Below are 27,193 nucleotides of genomic sequence, written 5' to 3'. Positions count from 1 at the left end.
GAGGCTGAAACTTCAGCACCTGGAAGAGGCTAGAGAGAAGATGACAGCGACCAGCTGGGGATGTATATCCCTCATCGCTAGGAGGTGGAGGTATTTCTGGGGGTTTATTTCCGTTTAAAAGCTAAATTCCAGGTATGTATTTTGTTGCCTAGTTACCTTGGTCCAGCTTGAAATCACTGTAGTGGTCACTGGGTCCTGTGCTGAGAAGCTGCCATAACCTCAGGGGGGTTGCTTGCTCAGTATGGGGGCCATTCCCAGAAACCATTTACATTTTTCTCAATAAATGCAAAGGGATTGAATTACTAAAATTGGAGAGTACAAAATCTGGTGCAGCTCCGCATGGTAGCCAATAAGCTTCTATTGTCTGCTTGTTCAATAAAGCTTTGACAATAAAATCTGAAAGCTGATTGGTTTTTTTTTGCAGAGCCGCATCAGATTTTGCACTGCCTGAGAAAAATGCAGGTTTTCTGAGAATGACACCTATGCCTAGAGCGACCCTCTGGGGTTATTATTGGAACCCAGAAGATGGCGGCAATCACTGCAACTACTACAGTAATTCTCTGACTCCCCAGCGGTCCCACAGGTATGGCATATGCATACTTACGTTGGCCCAATCTGAACCAATATAACTAGGCAATAAAATCTATACCTTTATTCCAGCTTTAACATTTGGACCACTGACAGGTAAAGTGAATAACACTGATCATCTTTTTACAATGGCACCTGAGAATTGGTGGGATATATTAGGCAGAAAGTGAACATGTTGTCCCTGAAGTCGATATGGTAAAAGCAGAAAAAATGGGCAAGCGTAAGGATGTGAGGGACTTTGACAAGGACCAATTGGCTGGATAAAGGGCTGGATGACTGGGTCAGAGCAACTCCAAAACTGTGGGATGTTTCTGCTCTGCAGTGGTCAGGATCTACCAAAAACCAGTGAACCGGTAACTGGGTCATGGGTGGCCAAAGCTCATTGATGCACGTGGGAAGCAATGGCTGGCCTGTGTTGTCCAACCCAAAAGAAGAGCTACTGTTGCTCAAATTCTTGAAAAAGTTAATGCTGGTTCCGATAGAAAGGTGTCAGAACACACAGTACACTGCAGTTTGTTGTGTATGGGGCTAAGTAGTCACAGACTGGTCAGGGTGTCCAGGCTGACCCATGTCCACAAAAGTGCCTACAATGGGAACATGGGAACAAGCATTATGGACTGCTCAGGTACTGATCCTATAATCCTGCCAGCAGAACACTGTGGAGCTGATTTGCTAAGCCTGCATTCACACTACAGAATTTTGTGAACCTGTGCAATATTGTGCTTGCAGTGCCATTCATTGGTGATGGCAACCCAGATACAGAAACCACATGTCCATAGCACCTTGTGTTGCACATCATAGCGTGAATGGGTCTTATAGAAACAGAGACTGACCTAGCAAAATTAATGTTAGTAAATAAAGTGAAGCTGTGTTCACTTTGAACATCCAGTTCATGTGCAAGGAAAATTACAAAAATAAATAAATAATTTTGTACCAGCATAAAACTGGGCATTTAAAGGAAACAAAACTTCATCTAATTTACAATAAAGTAGAAATATAGGCAAAAAAATTTTTTTCTCATTTTGGTTAGAGTATGGGAGGGTTTTTTCTTGGCCATCTATGTCCCATTGGGGAGATTTCCCTTCACTTCCTGTCCCATAATCAAAACAGGAAGTGAGAGGAAATCCTTCCAAAGTGAGGGAATTCCGCAGGGTCACCAGAACTATTGTCCCCATTGGAAGATTTCCTCTCTATTACTGTTCTGGGGACAACCCAAAATACGAGACTCTTTTACATTCACTTTCAGGATAACAGTAAACAGGACAAATATTAGGGTGAATCTTCCTATAAAGAGACAGAGATTCTAATACAGCAATGGGCAAACTACGGCCCGCGGGCCGTATACGGCCCGGCGGACCTGTTAATCCGGCCCGTGGAGCGTGATACTGTCAGGATGGCTGTCAGGATGTGTGTAGGCGGGGCAGCGTGACGAACGTGAGGGGAGCTAGGCTCCTCTCACAGTCCGCCCTGAAGACCGGAACGGCGCGGGAACACGGCGAGAGGAACGCGCGGAGCAAAGGTAAGTGAATTAATTACTATGGGGGTTGAATTACTATGGGGGATGAATTACTATGGGGGATGAATTACTATATGGGGGATTGATTACTATATGGGGGATGAATTACTATATGGGGGATGAATTACTATGGGGGATGAATTACTATATGGGGGATGAATTACTATATGGGGGATGAATTACTATGGGGGATGAATTACTATATGGGGGATGAATTACTATGGGGGATGAATTACTATGGGGGATGAATTACTATATGGGGGATGAATTACTATATGGGGGATGAATTACTATATGGGGGATGAATTACTATGGGGGATGAATTACTATGGGGGATGAATTACTATATGGGGGATGAATTACTATGGGGGATGAATTACTATATGGGGGATGAATTACTATATGGGGGATGAATTACTATGGGGGATGAATTACTATGGGGGATGAATTACTATATGGGGGATGAATTACTATATGGGGGATGAATTACTATGGGGGATGAATTACTATATGGGGGATGAATTACTATATGGGGGATGAATTACTATGGGGGATGAATTACTATATGGGGGATGAATTACTATGGGGGATGAATTACTATGGGGGATGAATTACTATATGGGGGATGAATTACTATGGGGGATGAATTACTATATGGGGGATGAATTACTATGGGGGATGAATTACTATATGGGGGATGAATTACTATGGGGGATGAATTACTATGGGGGATGAATTACTATATGGGGGATTAATTACTATGGGGGATGAATTACTATGGGGGATGAATTACTATATGGGGGATTAATTACTATGGGGGATGAATTACTATATGGGGGATGAATTACTATATGGGGGATGAATTACTATATGGGGGATTAATTACTATGGGGGATTAATTACTATGGGGGATGAATTACTATATGGGGGATTAATTACTATGGGGGATGAATTACTATGGGGGATGAATTACTATATGGGGAATTAATTACTATGGGGGATGAATTACTATGGGGGATGAATTACTATATGGGGGATTAATTACTATGCTTACTATGGGGGAATATTACTATACTTACTATTGATGACACATACATATCATTCATCTACTCTTGGTCCGGCCCCCGGGTCCAATATATGAACCCATTGCGGCCCTCAAGTCAAAATGTTTGCCCACCCCTGTTCTAATACCTCCCTACTCTATTTTTTTTTGTATTTGCCTTTATTATCATTCTAAAGTCTATTAAAATCAATGAAAATTTGTAATATTACTAGACATCTTACTGTGGTGGTCTTATTCAAAAATAAAGAGAATCTTTGGTCCAAAAAGAAGAGTAAGATCGGGAGTGTGTATGGCATGTGTTATTTTTGTTTGCCTTTAATATCACTTTAAAGCGTAGCTCCACCCAAAAGGGGAAGTTCTGCTTTAAGCCTTTGTCCCTTATTAAGGATTGGCACCTTTGGGGAGGGGGGGGGAGAGCGGGTACCCGAATTTGGCAGGTACCCGCTCCCACTTCCGCTGCGATCGCCTAGGCGATCGAAAGTGGAAGTTTTCCTCCCCCCTCCCTCCCTGTAGCCTTCTGTGACACATGACAGGTCCCAGAAGACTACGGCACCATTCACAAAGCGCAGAGCTTCTTGCGCATGCGCAGTGGGCACCCAGCTGTAAAGCTGCAAGCTATCACAGCCCAGTGTCCACACTGAAGATGCCAGCGCCAGGGAGAGAAGACGGCCGGTGAAACCAGCTGTGGTGAGGACGCCGCTGGACCGAGGGACAGGCATGCGTCTGTATTTTAAAAGTCAGCTTTTTGTAGCTGCTGACATTTTTTTTTTTTTCAGGTGGAATTCCATTTTAAGTTCGGCTTCAGTTTGTTAGTGTTTCTAAATCTGCTAGTACATCTAATACTCCCCTCCCCCCAGACTGACAATGCTGCTGTCCAAAGGCATCTCTGTGCTCCTTCATCCAGAGTGGAGGCACTCTGATACAGGAGGTATGTTACTGGCCAGATCAAAGGATGAAAACAGAGGGGAAAAGCTTTACATAAAGAAAAACGAATCCATCCACCACATCTAATGATTGGCAGGCTGCAATGTAGTACATTTTTGGTTTTGGGTTGAATACCGCTTCAATGTCACATAAAATCTTCAAATGATAAATGAATAAATCACATGCATATATACATCTACAATTGTATCCAGTAAATCAGTGTGCATGGTCTATAAAAATACTGCAGCTGCCTGTCAGTCCCAAGCTAGACGAGTCACAATCACATTTCCTCCTGTTACCATGACCCTGTCTGGCGGTAGAATTTAGTCGGCGGTGGAGGAGGGGGGGTGGTAAATTAAAACAGCACCTCAATCACCTATTTCACCACCCCACCAGGCTGCCCACGTGACTTTATTTACATCTACTGCTTTAGTAAATCAGCCCCAATGCACATAGAAGGGAAAGTCCAGACCTCCATCCCCGTGTCAGTCTCTGCGCCCAGCCATCAACCATAGTGATACACAGAGATCAGGTCCTGCTCTGTATACAGAGGGGTGAGCGGTGCTGCCTGGCAGCCATCATGTGAGCCCAGCTACACTGAAACAAAAGAGGAAGCACATAACACACTACTCACTGTGCTCTCCATGCTGCCTGTGTGCTGTGGTAGAAGGAGGAAGGCGGACTGCAGCTCCCCCCAGTAACCAGACTCGGCAATAGAAGAGTTTTGGAGCCGGCCCCATCCCCCTCTCCCTATCCAGGCCTCTCACTGAAAGAAAACATTGCAGCTGCCAGGGTTCCTATTACAATGCCAAACTTCCCCCTACTGTCTGTGTACAACTACAACTCCCAGCATTCCCCCCGGCCTGCACTGCAGGCCACATCCTGTACCATAGCAACCTACTTCATATTCACTACCTTATTTCCCCACTGCCTGCCCCAACGCACACAATCATTTCCCGCACTTACTTTGGACGCCGTTCAGACCTGGCGTAGAGGGAGCAAGCATCGCTACTTGCGATTTCTGAAGCACGCTTTACACGTGTTCGCATGCGTCGCACATAGGGCGACCTAGTCATTTCGGTGGGCTGCCCTATGCGTGTTTGTCACCCGAAGGAAGCTGCAGCTCCTTTTTGGCTGACAAGCTACGCGCGTTTTTTAAACATGCATTTTGGTGCGCAATTCTGGCACATGACAATCCCAGCAAAATTGCACCGCGTTGCTTTGTATTTCTCTGCTATGCAGAGCAATGGGCAGGAGCTGACAGGGGAGAAATCTGTATTGTTTACACACAGGTCTCCCCCCAATCAGTGATACTTGGCGATCGCCGAGTACCGGCGGGGAATCACCTGCCGGGACCTGGTGATCAACAGCTGGACCTGGAAATGCAAAATCATGTATATATACACACATGACTTTGCGCAGCCCTGCCACCCTGTAGCAGTATTTCTGCTATAGATCAGCGGGAAAACGATTAACTAGAATATTCCTATTAGAGGGCAACTGCATATAGCGCTACCCCCTCAGGAGCCACTTGGTAATTTTTCTTTGTTTCTGTTATAAAAGTTCGCAAATAAATAATTGTTCTTCATACATTTAGGCCAAGATGTATTCTGCTACATTTCTTTGGTGAAAATAACCCAAATTAGTATTTATTATTTAGTCTGTAGGAAAGTTATAGAGTTCACAAACTATGGGATATATCTGAAAATTGGTCAATCCTGAAGTACTGACAGCCAATATAATTTCTTGAGGTCCAAGAATGTCAGAACAGTTCAGATACAGTGAAGGAAATAAGTATTTGATCCCCTGCTGATTTTGAATGTTTGCCCACTCACAAAGAAATGATCAGTCTAAAAATCGAATGGTAGGTGTATTGTAACACTGAGAGGCAGAATAGCAACAAAAATTTCAAAAGAAATGCATGTCTAACAAATTATGCACTGATTTGCATGTTCATGAGGGAAATAAGTATTTGATCCCCTATCATTCAGCAGGATTTCTGGCTACTAGGTGTCTTTCATACAGGTAACAAGATGAGATTAGAAGCAGTCTCTTAAAGGGAGTGCTGCTACTCTCATTGTGTTACCTGTATAAAAGACACCTGTTCACAGGAGCAATCAATCAGATTCCAAACTCTCCACCATGGCAAAGACCAAAGAGCTGTCCAAGGATGTCAGGGACAAGATTGTAGACCTACACAAGGCTGGATTGGGCTACAAAACTATCGCGAAGCAGCTTGGTAAGGAGGTGACAACAGTTGGCGCAATCATTCGCAAATGGAAGAAACACAAAACAACTGTCAGTCTCCCTGGGTCTGGTGCACCATGCAAGATCTCACTTCGTGGAGTGTCAATGATCATGAGAACAGTGAGGAATCATCCCAGAACTACACAAGAGGATCTTGTCAATGATCTCCAGGCTGCTGGGACTCAGTCACCAAGAAAACAATTGGTAACACACTACGCCGACAAGGATTGAAATCCTGCAGTGCCCGCAAGGTCTCTCTGCCCAAGAAAGCACATGTCCAGGCCCGTCTGAAGTTTGCCACTGAACATCTGAATGATGCAGAGGAGGTCTGGTTGAAAGTGTTGTGGTCAGATGAGACCAAAATCGAGCTCTTTGGCATCAACTCAAGCCGCTGTGTTTGGAGGAGGAGGAATGCTGCCTATGACCTCAAGAACACCATCGCAACTGTGAAACATGGTGGTGGAAACATTCTGCTAAGGGGACAGGACAACTGACCTGCATCAAAGGGATGATGGACTGGGCAATGTACCGTCAAATCTTGGGTGAGAACCTTCTTCCCTCATCCAGGGCATTGAAAATGGGTCGTGGATGGGTGTTCCAGCATGACAAAGACCCAAAACACACGGCCAAGGAAACAAAGGAATGGCTCAAGAAGAAGCACATTAAGGTCCTGGAGTGGCCTAGCCAGTCTCCAGACCCTAATCTGATTGAATATCTGTAGAGGGAGCTGAAAGTTTGAGTTGCCAAACATCAGCCACCAAACCTTAATGATTTGGAGAGGATCTACCAAGAGGAGTGGGCCAAAATCCTCCCTGAGATGTGTGCAAACCTGGTGGCCAACTACAGGAAACGTCTGACCTCTGTGATTGCCAACAAGGGATTTGCCACCAAGTACTAAGTTATGTTTTGTAAATTGGATCAAATACTTATTTCCCTCATGAACATGCAAATCAGTGCATCATTTGTTAGACATGCATTTCTTTTGAATTTTTTGTTGCTATTCTCTCTCTCAGTGTCATTTATTTGTGAGTGATCCCCTGCTGATTTTGAATGTTTGCCCAAATACTTATTTCCTTCACTGTATCCCCCAAATGCCCCTTTTTGCAAAGTAGACAATCCAACGTATTTCATAACAGGCATGGCAAGTTTTTTGAAGTTGTAATTTTTTTGTCATAATTTTTTGGAAAATGAAGAAATTAAAAAAATGATTTACTATTTTTTTTTTACATACTGTCACCAGTGCAGCACACCGTCATCATATAACTGGCATGGCGGTGATCAGGGACACTGACTGGTGACAGTACGAAAAAAAAAATAATTTTTTTTGATTATTTTTAATTTTTTATTAACTTTTTCTCTTTTAAGATTTTTGTTCATATTTCACTATGACCAATGTAGTATAATGTTACCATAGCAACATTGTACTACTTTGGGGAAGTGATCAGTATTTTTGTTTTTATTTACACAATTTGCTTATAGCAAAGAATTACTTTGCTATAAGCAAGCATTTACCTGAATTAAATCGATTCATTCAGGGTTTTTTTTGTGATTAGCTGTGATTTGGCCACGGCTAATCACATGACATAGCTGGGCTGTGATTGGCCCAGCTTGTGCATGTGATCACATTGACCATTCGAAGCTAGAGACACTTGTATACAATGGATGGCATGAAAGGAAGCCATCCATTGTATACAACTGTCATGTGACCTGCTGTGATTGGTCACAGCAGGTCACATGGTACTGGCAACGGGGCTGGGACACTGATCTGTCATCGGCCTTGTCCGCGGTACACGGCCGGTGACAGATCGTGCCGCAGCACGGCCCTGTGGGCATGCGCAATGCGCGTTCCGGCAAGGACGCCATATGGTGTCCACCCGGAGGGACAAGCTGTTCTTCCGGCTGCCATCTGGCTACAGGCCGGGCGGGAACTGGATAAGTACCAATGATAATGATAATAATAATACTAATAATATAAACCTGTTTGCTTTTTTAAAAAAGTTAAGTTTTCAATCACTTTAATTTTTGCCACAAAGCATTGCGGCTGCAGCATGTGAGGAGCCCACAGCAGCTGCATTAACTTGCTTAGCCACTTGAATCGCTTTTGGATGAAGATGCATGCTCTGATGTGTTCTGTCACTATTATTATACAGGATTTATATTGTGCCAACAATTTGTGCAGCGCTTTACAAAATGAAGGTAGACATTACAGTTACAATACAATTTGGTACAAGAGGAAACAGAAGGCTCTGCTCGTTAGAGCTGTGCCCAAAAAGCCACATATGGTGCACTTAAATGAGCCTGTAGACGGAGTTCCTAAGTACACTCAGTCACTGATATTCTATATGTCCCTGGGAGCAAACATTGCGATAACTAAATCCTGGAAAAGCCTTGTAATAGGGTTTAACGTAGCTTAACAAAAAATGTAATTGGATAATGCTGCACCAAAAAAAAAAAAAATCGCCAATGTGCTTCATGACAAACAGCAATGTTTTGAGAGAGTCTGCACGCCGTGGATACGATAATTGCACCCTTCGTCACGCCATCTTTCGAATAACTCTAAAGAATTGACTATGGGTGACCAAATATCCTCCCATTCCTTTTGTTTCTTTGCCTTCTTTCCCTTTTCCTGCTTTTACCTTTTTCCACTACCTCCCTGATCAGAAATATATACCAGATGTCATTATTCCCCAAGAGAGGGTGGAGGGGGGTTCTGCTGCTGTCTATCAGGTTGTGTTGAGACGCTCTAAATGGAATACAAGACTAAAGCCAGCCATGGAAGATGCAATAAAATCGCTTGATTTCCCATCAACACTATTAGTATTGATGGGGGAATCCCTTCCGCAGAGCTATAGGAGAATCCCCCTGCAGGGGGGGCCTGCCGGGAGAACGCAGTAATTTTTGCTAGCAGCTATAGCCATTGACAAAATGTGCATGAAAATACTGACCACAGACAAGTCGTACAAGAATCAAATAGGGTACAATCACCCTGCCCATAGATGGCCCAAATCTAGGCCAAGATTTGAACCATCTATGGCTGTCTTAAGGCAGCAACGTGTTGGATGTATATAAACGGACTACTGATTCTTCCTGTTGAAGGTTCTTCTTTCCAGACTGCTTTATTACTCTCCTTAAAGTGTTAGTTCGCCTTTACCAGAAACCTGCCTATGCACATAAGGGGTGTCTCTGGATAATAACAAACTGTATGTCTCTGACTAAAGTTGAATAATACACTTGCTATAGGTGTAGGCCATTTATGTACCCCATGAAGCCTGACTGGAATACTCCCAGGACATTCCTAGGATGTTGCTATGTGAGGATTAGTCATTATTGCTCATCTCCGCCATCACAGGAGTGAATATTTTTCTCTGAATAAAAGCCCTTTCTCTCCCGTGATGTAGTAGCTCTGAGCTCAACTTCTGAGAGCTCACTACTGTGATGGTGGAGGTGAGCAGTAATGACTAGGCCTCACCTTGCAACGCCCTAGGAATTTTCCAGTCAGGCTTCGGGAGGTATGTAAATGGCTTGCACCTATAGCAGGGACATTATTCAACTAAATCAGAGCTGGACAGTTTGTTTTTATGTAGAGATACCCCTTATCTGCATTGTCAGCTTTTTCATAAAGGTGAACTATCCCTTTAATCGAGTTTCTTTATTTGCTCCTATAATGGGGGCACTTTATCACAAGTAGTCCACCTGACGGTATGCCTGAGAGTTACCCCATCTTTGAGCCAGCCTGTCTGAATACAATTTGTCTCCATAAGCATTATGGATAATTTTATATAGTACCCCCATTTTTCCTGATATGATGGTTTGAGCTGCGCTCAACTACCATTGCCAGTACCTTTGTAGTTCTAACTTTGGAAAAAGTTACGTTTTTCTTTATGTGAACATAGAGATATACCCTGAAATAGTACAATTGTATGTCTGTGTACAGTGCAGTCACTCGTAGTGCTACTCTTATCCAGGGGGCAGCATATGGAGATTCCCACCCCAGGCACTTCTCAATCATGTTATTTCTACAGGGCATGTTTTGTATTGAGGTTTGTCCCATATAGAATGCTGCAATCTCTCAAAGGACCCTTTGTTACCATTAAAAGGAGGGGGGTGGAATGTGAAGAACTGGTTCTGTACATAGGCCACCTCTCTTCACCCTACAGGGGGGGTTTCCTACTTAGTGCAGCATTGTTAGAGGGCTCTACCTAAATTTTGAGTGAAAACTCATGGAAGAAGGAAAGGAAGACACTGCAGTGGTTATATGAAAGCAATTTATTATAACGATGTTGACACTATGAAGAAATGGATTATTGGTCATGGGTTGCTGAATGGAAAAGATGGCAAAGACCAGAGGAGATCTCTGTAGTGTTTCATCCTGGAATGGTAGACTGGGATTGTTGAGCTTAAAGAAGAATTCCAGGTATGGATATTTTATACATGGTCCAACTTTGACCAATGTAACTGTGTACACACCATACCTGACTGATGCCCCTGGAAGCTGGAAATCACTGAAGTAGATGCTACTACTCCAGTAATCTCCACTTGTTTCCAGGTCCCGGTGACATCTTGCTCTCGACCTCGGGTGATCAGAGAAAGCTTTATATTGTTTGTTTGGCACCCGCGCCGATCAGCCAACCTTCTGGTTTCACGGTGCAGCAGGGCAGCTGCTTGGCGCAGGACCCAGAAGCAAGTAGAGATGACTGGAGTAGCTGTGTCTACTTCAGTGATTTTCAGTTTCCATGGACATCGGCCAGGTATGATATATGTATGGTTACATTGGTCCAAGCTGTATCAATGTTGTTTTAAAAAATATCCATACCTGAAATTAACCTATGAAGTGCAATTTTACATCATTTTCATCCTACCCTCCCCCTTCTCTAACATAGTTCCTTTTTTTTTGGGGGGGGGGACTCCTCCCCACACTTCCTTTTTTTGGCCTAAGCCAGAATGATGTGTATAGTTGCCTGCAGCTTCCTGGGATACCCATGACATGAGTCCCAGGAGACCACAGGTACAATACAGTGCATGCCACCAGAGGGCTGGCTGCATATTTGTGGTTTTTGAAACACCCCCCCCCCCCCCCCGATAATACAGCACATGTGCATTATCACAAAGCTGCTACACAACCCAGAAAAGGCAGCCGCCTTCCCGGGTGACATCAAAAGATGGTGGCAGTGGACCAGGTGCACTGCGACTAAGAGGTGGATTCTAAGAGAACACTGATGGATCAGTGGATAAGCTTGTGAGTATGGGGAAAAACCCAACTATACTGGTAAGAGGGTAATCAGAAAAATAGGGAGTTGGGGGAGTTGAGTTCCCTTTTAATTAAAACAAAATGATAACTAATAACGAGGGGCCTCATTCCTTTAATGCCCACGGGTCGTTTTATTAGCTTAGTCATGTTACTAAAATTGTTAGGCAACCATAACCTAGAGTCTGTCAGTAGATGAACAAATGAATCTTATGTCATAAGCTACAGTACATGTACAATACTGGACATTGTTCAATCAAGCATGATTAATCACAGCTGCTTTCTACTTTTTTTAGTTAGAGGATCATTTGTTCCATCTTCTTGGCAATTGATCGCTACTCTGATGCAAGCCAAGCTCACAGCATCATCTTGACTACTGAAAGGATAACATGATCAACTCCATTTTGTTTTATAATATGCTTCTTTTATAATCTATGACCTTTGTACACACTAAATGAAAATTGTGTATGTATGCTTTACAGGAAAATAACTGTGTTTGCAAGTTTTTTTAGGAAGTAATTTTTAGTAAGACAGTAACCGTAGTTCGGGCGTTGGGCCAAAATTATGAGTAAGTCTGACCACAACCATCTGGCTAGACGATAGTTCTGCAAAGTTTGGTGACAACTAAGGTGCAAGGCTAAAGATAAAATACATGTATTTGGTTGATATTAAAAGTTGGTCATTAAAAATCTTCCCAGAGATTACAGATTTATATATACGCTGATGTTTCCGCAATAAAGTTGAAGTGTTTGCAACGTACTGCGGTGTTGAGTGCATACATTTCCCGATATATCGTAGCTATCATTCAGGTGTGACCGGAGGGGGCCCCCATTGAAAGGAAAACTCATCACCAAACCTTTAAACTACTGCAACTAGCTTTGAATAGTTATTGGCTTTAACCGCCTCCCGCCCGCCATATAGTAATATGATGGGCACAAGGTGGTTCTCTCATTCTGGGAGGACGTCATAGGATGTCCTCCGTTTCTAACCGCGCATGCGCGGCTCCCGGAGCGCACAGTGCGGCGATCGGTGGTGCGCTGTGTTCCTCGGACACAGTGGATCACCGATCCACGGAAAGAGCCGAAGATGTCGGCTCGGTCATGTGATCAGCTGTGTCCAATCACAGCTGATCACATGTAAACAGGGAAATGCCGGTTATTGGCATTTCTCTCCCCACGAGCTGTCACGCTGACAGCTCTAGAGGAGAGCCGGTAATCTGCATTCCTCGAAGGAACATGTACACAGATCATCAGAGCACTGATGATCAGTGTGCCCTGATGATCTGTGTAGCCCCAGCAGCGCCACCTGTCAGTGTCCATCAGTGACAGCTGTCAGTGCTCATCAGTGCCACCTACCAGTGCCCATCAGTACCACATCAGTGCCACATATAAGTGCCCATCTGAGCTGCCTTTCAGTGCCACCTATCAGTGCTCCCAATCAGTGCTACCTATCAGTGCCACCTATCAGTGTGCATCTGTGCCGCCTATCAGTGCCTGTCAGTGCTGCCTATCAGTGCCGCCTAACAGTGCCAGTCAGTGCCACCTAACAGTGCCAGTCAGTGCCACCTATCAGTGCCACCAGTCAGTGCCACCTATCAGTGCCCATCAGTGATGCCTGTCAATGCCCATCAGTGCCACCTACCAGAGCCTCCTCATCAGTGCCTATCAGTGCCACCTATCAGTGCAGCCTATCAGTGCCCATCACTGCAGCCTCATTAGTGCACATCAGTGAAGGAGAAAAATCTCTTATTTACAAAATTTTATAACAAAAACTAAGAAAAAGTGGCTTTTTTTTCACAATTTTCAGTGGTTTTTGGTTTAAGAAAAAATAAAAAATCCAGAGGTGATTAAATACCACCAAAATAAAGCTCTGTGACAAAACAATGATAACAATTTCATATGGGTACAGTGTTGCATGACTGTGCAATTGTCATTCAAAGTGCAGCAGCGCCGAAAGCTGGAAATTGGCCTGGGCAGGAAGGGGGTATAAGTGTCCTGTAGGTTAGTGGTTAAAGTGGTATTAAACCTCAAACAAAAAAATGTATATATTGCAGCTTACCAATCATTAGATGTGATGGCTGCATTCGTTTTCTTTTCTTTGGCTTTTTTCCCCTTTGTCTTTACTTGGTGATCTGGCCAGAAATACATCTCCTGTATTAGAGACACCGCTGTGGAGGAATAAACGTCCTAAGGGGGCACTCGTGTGGGGTCACTCCTGAGAACCACTGCCTGCATCCATAGACACAGACAGTAGGGCTTGGTCCCGTCCCCCGCTCCCTTGTCACAGAGTTTGATCGACACATTATCAATCTGCCCAGTGGGGAGGGACAGAACCAGCAGAGCCACTGCTCTCATGCACTCTGCTGGAGCACGGTGGGGCTCAGGTAAATATAAGGAAGGGGGGGGGGGAGATCCTAGATGCAGTTTTTTTACCTCAATGCATAGAATGCATTAAAGCAGAATGTCACCCTGTAAACAAAAATGTAAAAGTCAACAGCTACAAATACTGTAGCTGCTACTTTTAAAAAAGACACACTTACCTGTCCCAGGATCCAGCGATGTCCTCCCCTGACCCAGCTCTCTCTCTTGTCTTCAGGTTCAGGTGTCCGTAATCTTAACTGTGGGCAGCCGACTGACTCCTTGCAGCTTCATAGCTGGCTGCACACTGCGCATGGGCGAGCCACGCTGGGCCCCTTGATTGGTCCCGCATTCTCCTGGGTTCTCTGACATGACAAGAGGCTGCGGGAGAAGGAGGGGGGAGGAACTTCTGCATCATTCGCTTAGGCATCCAGAGTGGAAGTGGAAGCGGGTATTTTATTTTGACAGATACCCGTTCCCCCCCCCCTACAAAAAATACTACAAATATGGAAGAGGAGGGTGGGATGAGGAAAAAAGCAGAACTTCCCATTTTGGGTGAAGCGGCTTTCTCTGGGGCCACTGCTTGGGGGGAGGAGCCAGAAGTACCGGCGGGGACCCGAAAAGAAGAAGATCGGGGCTGCTGTGTGCAAAATCACTCCACAGAGCCAGTAAGTATAGACATGTTTGTTATTTAAAAAAAAAACCCAAAAAACAAAAAAAAACAACCTTTAGTGTCACTTTAAGGCATTACAACCACTTTAACACATTTGTTAAAGCAGAACTAAACTCTTCCAATCAACATTGCCTATTTGTATTCCATATGCTGTCAGCATTAGTAAATAGATAGAAATGAACATTATATTTACTTGATTTAAACTTTTTGTTTTACATTTCTTCTGTTGCTTCCTGCTTTCTGGCCTAGGCCAAAATAAAGTCATATATCCTAGGAGTCTTCATTGATATTTTTATCTTTTATCTGGGGGAGGGGAGGAGGGGTTTTCTCAGTTAAGCACATGTGTGCACATGTGCTCTCCTGTGTGCATGCCTGAGCTACGAGCAGATGGATTCTAGGAAGTAAATGCTACATTAATCACCTGCCCTTACTCAAGATGGCTGTGGGTAGAAATGCTAGAGGGGTGTTTATCAAAGTAAAGCATGGAGACATGCATGGATGTGGAGTTTTCCTTGAATAATAAAAATGAATGAAATATAATTTTCAGTTTGTGGTGTTCAGATACAGTGTAGTTCCCCTTTGATACAGAATGTTTATTGGGGATTAATGACTTAGAAGATCAATTAAAAATCTCACTCACTTGAAATGGTTTTTTTCTTGCATATCTTCCCTGTGCTAGAAGAAGCCTAATTTATATTTGTATGTTTAATGTGTTCTTGCATTTAGAATTATTACCACTATACGCCTCTTTATCTGTATTATAAGCTTCTGGATGTTTTATTATTTTTCCAGGATATTTCATTTTTATATGTGTTTATTGCTTTTAGAAATGGGAGAATAATTATCCTGCTGATCTTTGTTACCACGAAAAACTTAGGCCATTTGAATGTTTTACTTTTCTTGGAATCTGTGACATCCCTTTTCAGTCTATTAGTTTCCTTTTTATATCTGTTCCTTATATAATTTAGTACAATCATGAATAATGTTTTCCCATTTTTTAAACAAGTTATCTAAAATGGTTCAATTGCTCCATAATCTGCCCTTTTCTTATACTCTTATTTCCATAAATTTGTCATGCTTTTGTAAGTGGGGTACACATTATGAGAAAATGGAAAAATCTTCTGATTTTCCACGAAGGTGTGTGTCATGATGTAACCGACAATGGTATTAACTTGTATGAAAATGTTTGCCCTACGTAGGCAAATGTTTTTTCTTGTGTACTATTTCTGTGTTTGTTGCCACCTTCTTCTGGGTCATTCTTTGCTTCTGATCATGCACATTTTTTTCTATTCATTTATTTCCGTATGTTTGCTGTACACATTGAGCAACAATCAGATGTTGTGTTCTAAAAATTCTCTAGCTTGCACCTTCGCTTTTTTTTGTCCGAACTGGCCTTTGAAAGCACTATAGCAATGAATAGATAATCGACAGATCATTCCTCGTACAGGATTTTTCTTCCAATTTTCTTACAGTGTGTACCTAGTTGTAGGATGAGTAACATACACTATATTGCCAAAAGTATTGGGACGCCTGCCTTTACACGCACATGAACTTTAATGACCTCCCAGTCTTAGTCCGTAGGGTTCAATATTGAGTTGGCCCACCCTTTGCAGCTATAACAGCTTCAACTCTTCTGGGAAGGCTTCCAGAAGTGCATTTGTGAGGTCAGGAACTGATCTTACTAGATTGTAAGCTCGAAAGAGCAGGGCCCTTGAACCCCTTGTGTATTGTTTGTTGCTGTATTGTCTCATAGTCCGTCCCCCACTATAATGTACAGCGCTGATCAAACCTTTTTGGTGCTATATAAATACTGTATAATAATGTCGGATGCCTGGCTAGCAGTCTCCACTCTAATTCATCCCAAAGGTGTTCTGTCTGATTGTGGTTCCTCGACCCCAAACTCGCTCATCCATGTCTTTATGGGCCTTGCTTTGTGCACTGGTGTACAGTCATGTTGGAACAGGAAGGGGCCATCCCCAAACTGTTCCCACAAAGTTGGGAGCACGAAATTGTCCAAAATGTCTTGATATGTTGATGCCTTAAGAGTTCCCTTCACTGGGCCTAAGAGACAAAGCCCAACCCCTGAAAGACAACCCCACACCATAATCCCCCCCTTCCCCCCCCCCACACACACCAAACTTTACACTTGGCACAATGCTGTCAGTCAAGTACAGTTCTCTTGGCAAGTGCCAAACCCAGACACGTCCATCGGATTGCCAGACAGGGAAACGTGATTCATCACTCCAGAGAACATGTCTCCTCTGCTCTAGAGTCCAGTGGTGGCGTGCTTTACACCACTGCATCCGACGCTTTGTGATGTTAGGCTTGGATGCAGCTGCTCAGCTATGGAAACCCATTCCATGAAGCTCTCTACGTACTGTTGTTGTGCTAATTTGAAGGCCACATGAAGTTTGGAGGTCTTTAGCTATTGACTCTGCAGACAGTTGACGACTTCTGTGCACTGTTCGCTTCAGCATGCGCTGCCTCTGCTCTGTCATTTTATGTGGCCTACCACTTTGTGGCTGAATTGCTGTTCCCAGTTGCTTCAACTTTGTTATAATACCACTAAGAGTTGACCGTGGAATATTTAGTAGCGAGGAAATTTCATGGATGGACTTATTGCACAGTTGTCAACCTATCACAGTACCACGCTCGAATTCGCTGACCTCCTGAGAGCGACCCATTCTTTCACAAATGTATGCAGAAGCAGTCTGCATGCCTAGGTGCTTGATTTTATATACCTGTGGCAATAGAGATGATTGGAACACCTGGATCCAGTGATTTGGAGGGGTGTCCTAATACTTTTGGCAATATAGTGTATACTTAGTGGATGTTTTTTCAGAAGAGCTGGGAATATCACATGCACACTGGATGCTTTGGCCATCTCACTTGAATGTCTTTCCTCCTGGCAGTGGTGTTTTGGCAAAAAAAAACATTTGGTAAACATGCAATGCATTTAGGCGCATCTAGCTCTTGGGCATTAATTCATTTCATTAGCCAGAATAATAATTTATTCTGGTCACATCTAAAAGACTCTGATTACCCTCAGTTCCAGACGGTAAACGCTGCTGCATCCACCAACACCTACAACCACTTTGCAGGAATGTGTGTGTTGAGAATATTATGTTGGTAGCATTTAACTGTGGCAGTGGTGCCCATACCTTAGGTTCTGATATTTCTCACGTAAATGGATATTGCGTTTCTCCTATCTCTATATTTTGGTCTCCTAGGGTAATTTCTCTCCATTCAGTAGTGACTACATCAGGGGCGGACTGACAACTCATGGGGCCCCCGGGCAATAGGGGATCATGGGGCCCCTGTGTTCTTGCCCAAACTCAAAAAAGCCTATGAAAAGGGTACCAGGGGCATCTCAAGGGGCCCCCTACTGACCCCGGGCCCTTGGGCAGGGCCCGAGTTTCCAAATGGTCAGTCCGCCCCTGGACTACATCAATACTTGTGTAGTCTTCCTCCCACCTCCCATGGAAAAAGCCCTGGGGAACAACTTCCTTTCCCCTACATACCCTCTAACAGGAAGTGACACAACCTCAGGTCAGAGGTTCTGCATCCTCCTAGAGCAGAAACCAAACTCCTACAAGCTTTAAAAAGGGCTTGGCTGGACACTGATAGAAGTCACAAGACTGTTCTAACTGCTGATAGGGAAAGATATTTAGCAGTTATATTTACTAAAATAATTGCATTTCCATGTTCTGTGTACTGTGGGAGACCAGATAGAGTGAATGCGGGTCCGGGTTTAGTAACACTTTAAAGTGTTACTAAACCCAGGACCCTGCATTCCCTGTATCTGGTCTCCCACAGCACACAAACATGAAATGCAATTATTTTAGTAAATATAAACTGCTAAATACCTTTTCTCATCAGCAGTCTTTTGATTTCAATCAGTTTCCAGCAGAGCACTGCTTACAGCTTCTAGGAGGAGTTTATATTATCCCCTGATTGTCCTATGAGGCTGCAGGACCCCAAGATCCCATGCACTCTCCCAAGAAAAAAAAACTCTCTAGCAATACACACCAAACTGAGCATGTGTGGCTTGCCCCCAAGGCTCAGTTCTATCAGGAGATGGATTGGAGACAATAGAAGGGGAGGATCAGAGAAAACAGGGTCAAATATTCTTTTTACACAATGCAGAGGATTAACCCCTTAGGTTCCACAGTGTGTACAACAGGCATACTTTACTGCATATTCAAAGTGATTTTACTGTTGTGGGTTTAGTAACACTTTAATGCATTCCTGTGCAGAATATCAGGCTCAAAAGGAGCGGGAGAGAGAAAAAATATATTTCCAACAAGCCCATCTGACAGAAGTCATTCATTAGAACAACCGCTGTTGAGCAGGAGTGGCCACACGTGGATGGTCCTGCTGAAATGGCCAACTTTTGATCCATCTATGGCCAGCCTTAGCTTCTCCAATACCTGAGAAGCTTTTGGATAAAATCAGACTTTTAGTCAAGGTCAGACCTTCAATCAAGATCTTTAATCATCAGTGAACAAGAGGTTTTCAGATGGCATGCTGGCAGGTGACATACCTGTGACTACTTTCTCAAGAAAACTGTAGGAATTTGTACACCTTTTGTTGGGATGCACCTGGAGTTTATGTAGCTTTTTTAAACTGAAAGCTGAATTGGTCTCTTATTTACATATGCTATATAAACAGACATATATAAAGAGCAGCGTTACTACGTCACGTGAATAGGGGTTGATACCTATGTGTCACTCCTGGGTGTCCTCCTCCTGTTCAATCACCAGGTCTGTGCTGTCATCAGGCTGCACTCTGGACTCTGTTCATGAATTTCCTATAACTTTATCTTCCAAATCAAAGTACTGTTTGGTGACCTGAAGCCAAAGTTGGCTTCTACACATTTTACAAAAAGAAAAGATCTTAAAAGCAGAACACAGGAGGCATGTGTTGTCTCTGTTGTTGTTAGCTCCAGCTATGGGATTTATAGTCTTGTATGTAATTATCTAGGAATAACCTTTTTTATGGTTCAATATTTTTATTAAACATATAACATCGCAATACAACTGGTCGCCCGCACAGGGGTATAAAGCAAAAAAGGCAAATAAACCAGACGATGGCAATAACAACTTATTGTACAATAAGATTATGTGCAGCGCAGTTGTACAACCTAAGCCACAGGACAGCTTTAATGACCCAGGATCTAGTCCTGAGGACTGAAATAGAAAATATATAGACTATATGTTCATTTTGTGCTTAAAAGAAAACAAAGTAAAGAAGGACAGAAGGAGAAAGAGAAAGAATAAGAGGACCGGAAGAGCAAGGGGAGGAGGATAGTTCCTGCAGGCCTGGGAGAAAGTTAAATTCAGGAGATACCCAAACCAAATGAGGATAGGGTAGGAAAAGCATAGGTCTACCAAGGGCTCCATACTTTCAAAGGTATTGCATGAGAATCATGTAGGATACTGGCCATCTTTTCATGCAACATCAGGGTTGTCAAGTTAGATTTCACCACGTGGAAAGGTACTGACGGTTTCTTCCATGCCTTGGCAATGACACGTTTGTCAGCTATAAACAGGTAAGTGGCCAATTATGTTGGTGAGAGAACAAGCCCCTAATCAGACAGTGTAACAGGGCCAGTTTAGCATATTTGGGGATGGGGATGTGGAAGATGAAGTATAGAAGCCCAAAAACCCTGGACCAGAACCCCGTGAGACGTGGACATGACCACCAGGTGTGAACCACGTCACCCCGTTGTCCACAGCCTCTGAAGCATCCATCATCATAGTTGGGGTTCGAGCTTACAATGTGGGCAGGGACCCAATACCACCTCAAGAGAACTTTATATGCTGCTTCCATTGTGAACGTGTTGAATGAACAGTGAAGAATACAAGACCAGGCTTTAGTCCAATCCTCCGGATCGATGGAGGAACCCAGATCTCTCTCCCAGCTGGACCTATAGGAAGTGAAGAAGGACGGAGAGTCCACAGTATTCAGTGATGAATATAGTAGAGTGATAGTGCCTGAGGCTCCCGGAGAAAGCCGACAGAGGCGGTCAAAGGCCATGGACCAATAGGGAAACGTAGAATTGCATCTCAAAGAAGATATCCAATGGCGGAGCTGTACATAGCGGAAAAAGTCGTCAAAAGTCTCGCGAATAGAAGACCAAGTGGGAAAGGTACGGGAGCGAACTGAATCCCAGACTCAAAAACTATGAAGCATCAGGGAGCTAAGTAGGGTTGGGTGTAGTCTTTGTGAAAGCCACAACAGAGCCGTTTCAGGGAGAGGAGTACAGTTGGGAAGTTCCAGGAATACCCACAGGGGGATCTCCGTGGTCGCATGGAGCAGGGTGAGTTGTGCAATCTGTGCTGCTTTATAGTACTTCATTACATTTGGAACTCCCACACCTCCTCTGAGTCTATGAGCGTACAGTGTAGAGTGAGAGACCCTGGGGGGCTTATAGGCCCAAAAGAAAGAATCCTGTTTTGTAGAAGGCATAGAAAAAAGAAAGGAACCTGGATGGGCAGAGTTCAAAAATAATAAAGGATTTTTGGGAGGATGTATATGGCCAATCCACAATAATGAGGGAAATTGCCATGACTGCATTAAACACTTGCCTACAGGGCACTTATACCCCCTTCCTGCCCAGGCCAATTTTCAGGCACACTTTTAATGACAATTGCGCTGTCATGCAACACTGTACTCATATGAAATTTTTATAATTTTTTTTGAGACAGATAGAGCTTTCTTTTGGTGGTATTTAATCACCCCTGGGTTTTGTATTTTTTGCTAAACAAACCAAAAACAAAGTTTTGAAAAAAAAAATTTTTTCTTAGTTTCTGTTATAAAATTTTGTAAATAGGTGATTTTTCTTCTTCACTGATGTGCGCTAATGAGGCTGCAGTGATGGGCACTGATAGGTGGCACTGATAGGTGGCACTGATTGACATTGACAGGCATCACTGAAAGGCAGCACTCATATATGGCACTGATAGGCGGCACTGAAAGGTGGCACTGATAGGCGGCACTGACTGGCACTGTTACGTGGCACTGACTGGCATTGATAGGTGGAACTGACTGGCACTAAGAGGCAGCTCAGATGGGCACTGATATGTGGCATTGATGTAAACTGGTAGGCACTGATATGTGGCATTTATGGGCACTGACAGGTGGCATTGATGGGCACTGACAGGTGGCACTGCTGGGGCTACACTGATCATCAGGGCACACTGATCATCAGTGCCCTGATGATCAGTGTACATGTCCCTTCTGAGTAATGCCGATTACCGGCTCTCCTCTCCTTACAAGCTGTCAGCGTGACAGCTCATGAGAAGAGAAATGCTGATAACCGGCATTTCCTTATTTACATGCGATCAGCTGTAATTGGACACAGCTGATCACATGACAGAGCCGACGTCTTCGGCTCTTTCAATTGATCAGTGATCTGCTGTCGGTCAACTCGTCATAGGACGTCCTCCCAGAACAAGAGAACCGCTTTGCACCCGTAATTTCCTTATATGGCGGGCGGGAGGTGGTTAAAGAGGTGACAGTTCGAAAGCGAGGATAGTAGTTGGTCGAGCAGAGGGTTGAGTAAGATGAGGTCAGTTTGACTCCCAGGTAGTCTAGGTAGAAATTCAGCCAGCTGTAGGGGAAATGTTGCTGAAGATCAGAGACGGAGGAAGGGGGCAAGGGGATATTAAGTGCCATCGTTTTATGATGATTAATCTGGAGACCAGAGAATTCCAAGAAACGAGAAAGAAGGCGCTGTAAATTAGGCAGAGAAAAATAGGGGATTTGTCAAGGTACGGAGCACATCATTGACAAATTTACTTTGTGATGGGTTCCCACATAAGGGATTCCTGAAATATTGGGGTCTGACAGAAGCGCAATGGCCAAAGATTCAAGTGCCAAGACAAATAGAATAGGAGAGAGGGGGCATCCTTGCCTAGTGCCTCGGAAAATAGGAAAAGGTTCGGAGAACAGGCTGGCATATTTTACACAGGCTGATGGAGAGGAGTAGAGTGCCAAATTTCAGGACAAAATTAAATTGCCAAAACCGCAGTGACGTAGCGCATAAAATAGGTAATCCCAAGATAGGGAGTCAAAAGCCTTGTAGATATCATTGGAAAGAATAAAGCCCAGGATCTTCCGATGATTCAGGATATGTATTAAATGGATTACCTTTCTAATGTTGTTTCCTGCCTGCTGGCCCAGAAGGAAGCCTGCTTGATCTCTATGGATCAACTTACTAAGGTAACCGTTTATAAAGGTACCAGTAATTTTCCCTAGAAGCTTCACATCCTTATTCAACAACAAAATGAGCCTAAAGTCCTGAGGATCGGAGGCATTCTCCGAAGATTTGGATATCGTGGTGATATGAGCTCTGAGAGAGTCTAGAGAGGGCAAGGAACCCCGTTTTAATTCTTTGAAATGGGCTGCTAGGTAAGGTGCCAAGATGGAAGAGAACATGTGAAAGTATAGGCCAGAAAAGCTGTCCGGTCCTGGGGCTTTGGAGGTGCAAATGGTCTTGATGGCCTGAACTACCTCCAATTCTGTAATGTCAGCCTGAAGCGTCTCTCTGTTATAGATATTCGTCTCTCTCTAACTCGTCAAGTGGAGAGAGACGAATATCTTGAAAAAATGGTCCGTGAGAGCCGTAGGGAAGGGGCCTGGTTTTCTATATAAAGAAGATAGAAATTTGGCAAATGCAGCCGTAACCATGGTAGGGTCCGAAGTCAGATTTCCATTAGGGGTGAGTACACAGAGTGGCTTATGGGAGTGGCGCCGCCCATTCAGTTTATTCGCCAACATTGAACCTGGTTTGTTTGCATAAGTGAAGAACTTGTGTTTAGTTCCTCTAAGGCAGCGGTTCTCAACCTGTGGGTCGCGACCCCTTTGGGGGTCGAACGACCCTTTCACAGGGGTCGCCTAAGACCATCGGAAAACACATACGCCGAAGATCGAGCGAGTGAAGAGGAGGAGAGCGGCCGGAGAATGAAGACAGCTGACAGGTAAGTGTCTGTACCATGGGAAAGGGAGGGAGCGAGTGAGCCCAGGCTGGAGCAGGGGTCAGCAAGGTAAGTATCATTGGTGTCAGTGGGAGGAATAGTGCCCAATCATTGGTGTCACTAATACCAATGATGGGGCACTATTCCTCCCACTGACACCAACGATTGGGGCACTATTCCTCCCCCCACTGACACCAACGATGAGGCACGATTCCTCCCCCAAATGACACCAACGATGGGGCACTATTCCTCCCCCCACTGACACCAACGATGGGGCACTATTCCTCCCCCCACTGTCACCAACGATGGGGCACTATTCCTCCCCCCACTGACACCAACGATGGGGCACTATTCCTCCCCCCACTGACACCAACGATGGGGCACTATTCCTCCCCCCACTGACACCAACGATGGAGCACTATTCCTCCCCCCACTGACACCAACGATGGAGCACTATTCCTCCCCCCACTGACACCAACGATGGGGCACTATTCCTCCCCCCACTGACACCAACGATGGGGCACTAGTCCCCCCACTGACACCTATGATGGGGCACTATTCCTCCCACTGACACCAATGATGGGGCACTATTCCTCCCACTGACACCAACGATGGAGCACTATTCCTCCCCCCACTGACACCAACGATGGGGCACTATTCCTCCCCCCACTGACACCAACGATGGGGCACTATTCCTCCCCCCACTGACACCAACGATGGGGCACTATTCCTCCCACTGAGACCAACGATGGGGCACTATTCCTCCCACTGACACCAATGTTGGGGCACTTTTCCTCCCACTGACACCAGTGATGGGACACTTTTCCTCCCACTGACATCAGTGATGGGACACTATTCCTTCCACTGACACCAGTGATGGGACACTTTTCCTCCCACTGACACCAATGATGGGGCACTATTCCCCCCACTGACACCAATGATGGGGCACTATTACTCCCACTGACACCAACGATGGGGCACTATTCCTCCCCCCACTGTCACCAACGATGGGGCACTATTCCTCCCCCCACTGACACCAACGATGGGGCACTATTCCTCCCCCCACTGACACCAACGATGGGGCACTATTCCTCCCCCCACTGACACCAACGATGGAGCACTATTCCTCCCCCCACTGACACCAACGATGGGGCACTATTCCTCCCCCCACTGACACCAACGATGGGGCACTATTCCTCCTCCCACTGACACCAACGATGGGGCACTATTCCTTCCCCCACTGACACCAACGATGGGGCACTATTCCTCCTCCCACTGACACCAACGATGGGGCACTATTCCTCCCCCCACTGACACCAACGATGGGGCACTATTCCTCCCCCCACTGACACCAACGATGGGGCACTATTCCTCCCCCCACTGACACCAACGATGGGGCACTAGTCCCCCCACTGACACCTATGATGGGGCACTATTCCTCCCACTGACACCAATGATGGGGCACTATTCCTCCCACTGACACCACTGAGTCGCCCATGAGGAGTAAGGTCCCCTTAGCATGTTGTGTTACTACTCAAAAAAGATGGGAGAAAAATGTATTTTGGAAGAGATTAGGGGCATAATAAGACATTTATAGTAACCTCTTGCCCATTAAGAGTGCCTTGAAGCAGCAAGTATTTGCTCGTAGGGTCAGCGATTTCTTTAGTGCAGGAAAATAAAAGTACACGACAGAAAGCGATCAGCACTCCTCTGTGTTTCTCAAGGGCCAAAGACAGAAAAAAAAAAAAAAAAAAAAAAAAAGGTAGGATAATGAGTGGAGAGGAATCTGGAAGACGAGGAGGAAAACCTGGTCACTTGTAAACATACTATATCAATGCGGCTGATCTTAAGGTGGTGGAATACCTTCATCCACTGTACAAGAGAGTTGAAGCCCTGAATATTGTGAGAGTAGATCTTCAGAGGAATATTAGCCATGGTGCTGGAAAATGCGAAGGAGCTAAACAAAAGACTCACCAGGGTGTCAGGTAATCCGGGGGGGGGGGGGACACCTCCATAAGGGGGGGACCCAGACCTGAAGGAGCTTAGGACCTAGAAAAAGAGGAGGGAAAGAAGGTAGAGTAGGAAGAGAAAACTGGGAGAGCAAAGAAAAGAGGGTGGGTAGCAAACACCACTCGAAGGGTGGAAAACATCCAACGCATGTGATGTTTGGTGTGGGAGGACTCTATTGCCGGACACATGGTGGTTATCGCTGAGAATATAAATACAAATGAACTGAAAACCTGGGGGTATACAGGGAGGATAAAAAAAACCTATATGTGCACTGCACCCTTGACCCTGTTGTAAAAACCTGGACTAGAGAGGGGAGAAGGAACCACAACCAACAGGGAGGTCCTGGACTGCTCCCAGTTCTATCATACAGACCACAAACATATAATAGCTTTCGTTGGCAGAAACAAAGTAAACATAAACTACTATTATCACAAAACCCAAGAGGGAGTATAACAGTATAAAGCAAAAAATCTCCGTGATCCGACCCGGAGGCCAGACCCTTCATCGGGGACTGACTCTCCCAGCAAAAACGGGGGGTGTGGGGTCGGGGGCCATGAAAGCCAGACATGCATACACAATATAACTAAGGTTTGCAATGGAAACAAAGATGGGGAAATGGGGGGGGGGTGATAAGGAAAAGGTCCGGGGGGAAATGGAACGGGAGGGAGCATGTCCTTAGTGCGGTAAAACATGAACTTAATGATAATGTCCCCTGGCGGGCCGTCCGGCCTTTTAGGGCCTAGGGAGCGATGGATGCAATAAAACTCCAGTCTTTCAATGGGCAAGGCCGGAACCAATTCCTAGAAAAGAGCTGTAGCTGTAGAGGTCTGTGATGGTTTCTGGGAGGCCCCGGAGATGAAGGTTGCCTCTACAGGACCTATTCGCAAAGTCCTCTATGCACAGGAGGGCTGTCTCCAATTATTTCTGAATATCTAACATGTCCTGCTCATGGTTTTCCAGAACCGTAGCAGCTGCGTCCATTCTGTCTTCCAAGTAATTAGTATGGGAGTCCAGTTCCCTGATTTCTTTGGTGAGTTGTGTCACCAACCTGGATGTCGCCTCCGATAGTTCAGCTTGCAGCAGCATCTTAAAGCGGGTCAACAGCTCAGCATCACAGAGGGTCACTTGCTGGGACGTCTGAGGTGCCTCCAAGCCGTTTAAGAGGATGAAAGAAAGAACGCACAAACCTTGCGCATTACCTCAATAAATAGTGACTCATTTTATTTAATTTAGGAAATATATTCACAAAGGTGACGGTAAAACAGGCATAAGTAAACCATATCCACACAGGGTTACAGGTAAATCCAAAGGGGGGGGATAAAACTAACGCGTTTCGAAGGGTGCTCCCTTCTTCATCAGAGCTGGGTTAAGCAGATAGAAACTTCAGTATGGCAGAGTTCCCATAGCAAGGAGACATTCAGCCACTGAGTGTCAGTATTACAGCAGTTCAGCCTGTTTAGTCAAACTAAACCCTGTGTGGATATGGTTTACTTATGCCTGTTTTACCGTCACCTTTGTGAGTATATTTCCTAAATTAAATAAAATTAGTCACTATTTATTGAGGTAATGCGCAAGGTTTGTGCACTCTC

General features: G+C 44.7%; 1 protein-coding gene across 2 annotated transcripts in view; it reads right to left on the bottom strand.

Annotated features, from left to right (window-relative positions):
• The window catches only part of LOC149450733 (uncharacterized), a 65,876-nt gene extending 60,977 nt beyond the window's left edge, over positions 1-4,899 (bottom strand). Inside the window, exon 1 of one of the 2 annotated variants that reach the window (XM_089691583.1) lies at positions 4,726-4,899. The gene's annotated coding sequence lies outside the window, so the exon portion shown is untranslated. Of the gene's footprint in view, positions 1-4,563; positions 4,607-4,725 lie in introns of those variants that run through there. The other variant, XM_089691584.1, reaches the window with a different exon arrangement.
• Positions 4,900-27,193: the final 22,294 nt, after the last annotated feature.

Source organism: Staurois parvus, unplaced genomic scaffold (genome assembly GCF_062004578.1).
Source record: "Staurois parvus isolate SC_StPar_1 unplaced genomic scaffold, SC_StPar_1.0 ptg000564l, whole genome shotgun sequence".
NCBI classification, from domain to species: Eukaryota; Metazoa; Chordata; class Amphibia; order Anura; family Ranidae; genus Staurois; species Staurois parvus.
The sequence above is the reverse complement of the archived record's forward strand: the minus strand, read 5'-3'. Positions and strand labels throughout refer to the sequence as shown.